Genomic DNA, 6,000 nt, shown 5'->3' with positions numbered 1-6,000 from the left:
TTCAGATAACATTGAAACGTCCAATCTCATTAGATAAAGAAAAAAAAAATATAAGATAATCATTTCAATCGTAAAATATGTGTTGTATAATTATTTTAAAAAAATTAAATTTATTATTTAAAAATTAAATTTTTATATAAATTTCGTATTAATTTATTTTTTTTTTTAAATTTACGCGACGCTTACATAATTATAATTATAAATATTATTAAAAAAAAAAAAAAAAAAAAAGAGAAAGGACTCAAAGCGAAGAACAGAAAAACCTATCTGCCATGGTCCCCACTGTTAGCACCACGGGACTCTCGGGCGGTGTTACACTCAACGGTATACTCCCTAACTATCATAACTAGGCAGCATGCCGAACGGTATACTCCATAACTATCATAACTATCAACGGTATACTATCATAACTAGACAGTATGCCGAACGGTATATTCCACACGACATGATAGCAGCACCTTTTTTTATTCGTTTCGTTTCTTGAGTATCGGTTTGATTTTTCTCTAGTACAATACAAACAGCTTTAAAAATTAACAGAAAAACTAGAAAAATAAGAAAATTAAATAAAAAATATAAACTTTTATTAAATAATCACTCATTATAATCAAAATATATATATAAATAATAGAGAGAGATATATATCTTATATATTAAAATTAGCAACTACCTGAAATCAACGTGAATGAATAATAAATTTTATTTTATACCTTTTTTATCATTATGTCTTGTTGAGTCTTATTACGATTTTATCCTTGGCTCGCTTTACTTTCTGCATGTGCACTTTTGTGCGCTACTTTTATTACGTTTTTGCATCTAGTTCATGTGTTATTTATTTTTTGTTCAATTAATACCCCTACTTGACTGAGTATTACATTTTTGTTAAGGGTGTCAAATTATGTTAACGGATCATATCTGTATCGTGTCGAAACATGTGTATTACAGCTAATGGGTCAACCTGAACACAACCCGTTAAGGGTTTCATGTCAAAATTCTAAATCCTAACACGACTTATTAAGATAACGAGTTGACACGTTATGACCCGTTAATGAATTTTAAGAGAAGGTTAACATGACACGACACGACACAACCCGTTATGACCCGTCAATGAATTCTAAGAAAAAGTTAACACGACACGACCCGTTTAATCCGTATATATTACTAGACACGAATACGACCCATTAAACCGTTTAACCTGATTAATTTTATATAAATATTAAAATCACAATGTCTCTAAAAAAAATATAAAACTAACTCCAACTACAAGTTACAATCCAAATAATAAATATATCAAAATTAAAATTCCAACAATACTATATATGATAAACAAAATAACAAACTCACAACATAATGCATAGTGCTGCAGTGCATAATTAGAACACCTACCCAAGTCTAACTATTCTTGTTATATTACATCCCAGGGTACCAAATATGATAAACATATATTGTAAATATTAATGTTACAATTCCAAATACGATGATATACACACCAATCTAAATAAATTATGAACCCACAGAAGGGACTGAAGGAAGTGTGGCGTCCTCATTGGTCTTTTTGGTCTCCAACTCCATTGTATTTTCAGTTAACTCGTTCATTTTTTGTGCTCCTAAGAAAAAAATGACATTAGTAAAAGAATTAAGATAGAATTTAATAAAAAATAATAATAATGTTACCCTCGACTTCGGCTTCCTCGCCATATAACCAATCTCTTGTGTAGACTAATGCTTCAACAATATCTGGTTCAATGCACTTCTAAACTGATCAATGATACGCCCATCAACACCAAAAGTAGATTCAGATGCAACTGTGGAAACTGGAACACTCAAAATGTCACGAGCCATATAAGCAAGATCAGGATAACGAAATTCAATGCCTTTCCAAAAGGAAAAAATATCAATCTTCGCATTTCTATCTGCCCTAGTTTCATCCAAGTACAGCTCCAATTGACTTTTTTGCATATGGGCAGCGAGATCATTACTTCCAAATGAATCAAATTCCTATACAAAAAAAAAAAAAACATTCTATTGAGAATATGTTATATAAAATAATAAAACAATATAATATAAATCATTAAACAAAAAATATTATTTGAATTTACCTGAAATACTTGTTTATTGACTCTATTTCATCTACCAGAAGAAGATTCATTTTCCGTTCTACTAGCACTTCTTTCAAAAGTCGTGGTAGAATTTGTGGCAGCACTAGAAGAACTATATTCCGTCAAAATAGATGTTATTTTGGTACGAACATTTAAAAACTTCAGGGAACCATTTCCATAAAGCTTCGTATAAGAAAAATCAACAAAATGAAGATTGTATCGAGGATCCAATATAACTATTATCGCCAATAGCACATTGAACTCAGATCAATATTTCTCAAACTTCGCAAGCATTTGACAAGACATATTCTTCATGTAGTCATCTTCACTTCCAGAGTGTTGTTTTAATGTCAAATAAATCATAAACAATGCTGGAAAGTACAAATTGGCTGTAGGGTATTTGGTTCCAAAAAATTCACAAGTGACATCATAAAAAGCTCCCAAGAAAGTGTTAATCTTCTCCACTTTTTCCCACTCAGATGTTGATAGACAGTGTTTAAAATTGGAATCAGTCAATTCCAAATGGCAAAAGGCACGACGATAGAAAAGAGCACTCTCAAGCATAAGAAAAGTTGAATTCCATCTGGTGGGGATCGGACATCCTGCCTTAACCCCTTCTTACCATCCAAAGACATTTGTTTTATTGAATCTAAAAATTTTTGTTTCCTTGATTGTGATCCTTTGACATACTTGATACTGTCACAAACTTTTTGGATAATACAATCAATTGCTTTCAACCTATATTGTACAACCAAATTGAGAATATGACAATAACAACAAAAATGAAAAAACTCACCATCACAAACAAGGGCTCTGTTAATATTCAACTGAGTTCTTAACAACTCTACCGACACATCATTAGAAGAAGTATTGTCTAAAGTTAATGCAAAAATCTTGTTTTGAATTCCCCACTCACATAGCGAATTATAATTTTTCTCAGACAAAGATATGCCATTATGTGGTGGTGGCATAAAAAAAAAATTTAAAACCATTTTCTTTAAAACCCATTTATTATCCAGAAAATGTGCTGTAATGCACATATAACCATAAGTGCTCATAGAAGTCCACAAGTCAAATGTCAGACAAATTCTACCAGGAGCATCACTTAACATGTATTTAATCATTTTTTTTCCCGATAATATATCTTAACCAAATCAGCCTTAGCAGTATTTCTAGAAATAATTAGAATATCTGGACACACATATTGCATAAAAGTTATCACCCCCAAATATTCAACAAATCGGAAAGGCAAATCATGCTTCACAATAGCTTCTACCAAAAGTTGTCTATATTGTTCAGGATCAAATTTAAAAGTGCTTACTGTTAGGAGGTTGTGGTACGGGGCATACAATTACAACTGAAATAGAAATGAGAAAGAATAAGGAACTCCAATTGTAGAAGAATTTCACTTATAGCAAAATGATTACAAGAATTTCTCTCTTGAATAAGGAGAGCACAATTGACAATACCCTCTCTTATAAAAGGAGAAAACTCACTCTTTCTTATAAAAGGAGAGACAATATATAGGAGAAACCTCACTATTTTTCTCTCTAAAACTCTCTCTCTTTTTCTAAATTTTTCTTTCAAAATGGGATAGGTTTCTTAAAGCAAAAACATGTATTTATAGGAGTTAAAGGAGGTGGAAGATGGCGGAAGCAAATGTGAATGCAAGCTTGATGTAGGTTGTCAACTAGCCACCATTTTTGACCCATAAAGGTGGCGGTGGAAGATAGCGGAAGCAAGTGGAAGATGGCGGAAGCAACTGGAAGATGGCAGAAGCAAATGTGAATGCAAGCTCAACTAGCCACCATTTTTGACCCATAAAAGTCCATAAAAGTGGCTTTACCGCTACATATCTCCCACTTAAAGTCACTTTTGTAATCCTTCTATCTTTTCTACACTTTCCATCTCCATGCCGCTTACATATCTGCTAGGCCTAAGGAGGATCGACACCAGATAAACTTGTCATTATTAATTGGCTTTGTTAATATATCTGCTAGGTTGTCTTTTGTATGGATTTTTTGTATATCCACACTTCCTTCTTCCACCTTCTCACGAACGAAGTGATACTGAACTCGTATGTGCTTTGTCCTTGAATGAAATGCTGGATTCTTTGCCAAATGCAAAGCGCTCTGACTATCACAAAATAAATCAACCTTCTCTTGTACGTGTCCGAGCTCTTCCAGTAGCATTTGCAACCATATTGCCTCTTTGCTAGCTTGTGTAGCTGCGACATATTCTGCCTCCGTTATAGAAGTAGCCACGATAGACTGCAATTTTGAAACCCAGCTTACAGCTCCTCCAGCAAGAGTAAACACATAACCTGAGGTGGACTTGCTCTTGTCAAGATCACCTGCATAATCTGAATCAACATAGCCTCTGACAGTAAAGTCTGATCCTTCATAACATAATGCGACATTTGAGGTACCCTTGACATATCTCAGGATCCTCTTTACAGCACTCCAATGCTCTTTACCAGGATTCGCCATGTATCGACTAACCACTCCCACTGATTGTGCAATGTCTGGTCTTGTACAAACCATAGCGAACATTAAGCTACCCACTGCTGATGCATACGGTACTCGAGACATTTCCATCCTCTCTGCTTCATTGCTAGGACTCATACTTGAGGATAACTTGAAATTAATAGGAAGAGGGGTAGAAATTGGCTTACAATCTTGCATGTTGAAGCGTCGCAAGATTTTCTTCAAATAATTTTTTTGAGAAAGCCATATCTTCCTATTATTTCTGTCTCGATAAATTTGCATCCCTAGAATCTTGTTTGCTGGTCCCAAGTCCTTCATTTCAAACTCCCTAGCCAACTGTGCCTTTTAAGTCTGTAATACGATCTTTGTTGGGGCCTGCTACCAACATGTCGTCAACATACAACAACAGAATAATGAAATTACCATCACCAAATCTCTTGTAGTAAACACAAGGATCTGAACTATGTCTGTTGTATCCAAGGCTCATGATAAAGGAATCAAATCTCTTATACCAACATCTCGGCGCCTGTTTGAGACCGTATAGAGATTTGTTCAACCTGCAAACCAAGTTCTCTTTTTCTTTTTCTTCAAAACCTTCTGGTTGGAGCATGTAAATTTCTTCTTCAATTTCTCCATGAAGAAATGCAGTTTTCACGTCCAGTTGTTCTAAGTACAAGTCAAATGTAGCACACATCGCAAGGACTGCTCGAACCGTTGAGAGTCGAACAACAGGAGAGAATATTTCGTTGAAGTCTATGCCTTCTTTCTGAGCGAATCCTTTCACCACTAATCTAGCACGATACCGCTCCACTTGATCATTGCCATTTCGTTTGATCTTGTAAACCCATTTGTTTCCGATGGCCTTCCTTCCTTGTGGTAGTGGTACAAGATCCCATGTTTTGTTTTTATGGAGAGCTTCAATTTCTTCTTGCATTGCAACCATCCACAGAGAAGCTTCTTGACTATTTGTAGCCTCATGGAAAGTTGACGGTTCTCCATCTTCTGTTAGTAGACAGTATGCGACATTTCCCTCCATGATGTACTCTGAGTGCCAAGCTGGTTCTCTTCTCTCCCGAGTTGACCGTCGAACTTGTGGAATTGCACACTCAGCTTGTTCTTGTACTTCGTGCTCTGATATTGCTTCAGAAGAATCTGGAACTTCTAATTCTTGTCTTTCTTCAACTTGAACTGTAGTAGTCTCTGGTTTCTCTTTTGAAGCGCTATCATTTTCTTTTTCTTGTACCTTATCTTCTACAAATACAACATCCCTGCTGATTAGCACCTTGCGGGCAGTGGGATCCCACAGGCGATACCCCTTGACTCCATCAGCATACCCTAAGAAAATATATTTTCTAGATTTTGGATCTAGCTTTGATGTTTCTTGGGCGTTGTATATAACATAAACAGGACTTCCAAAT

Source organism: Carya illinoinensis, chromosome 14, assembly GCF_018687715.1.
Source record: "Carya illinoinensis cultivar Pawnee chromosome 14, C.illinoinensisPawnee_v1, whole genome shotgun sequence".
Taxonomy (NCBI): Eukaryota; Viridiplantae; Streptophyta; class Magnoliopsida; order Fagales; family Juglandaceae; genus Carya; species Carya illinoinensis.
This window is presented reverse-complemented; position numbering follows the sequence as displayed.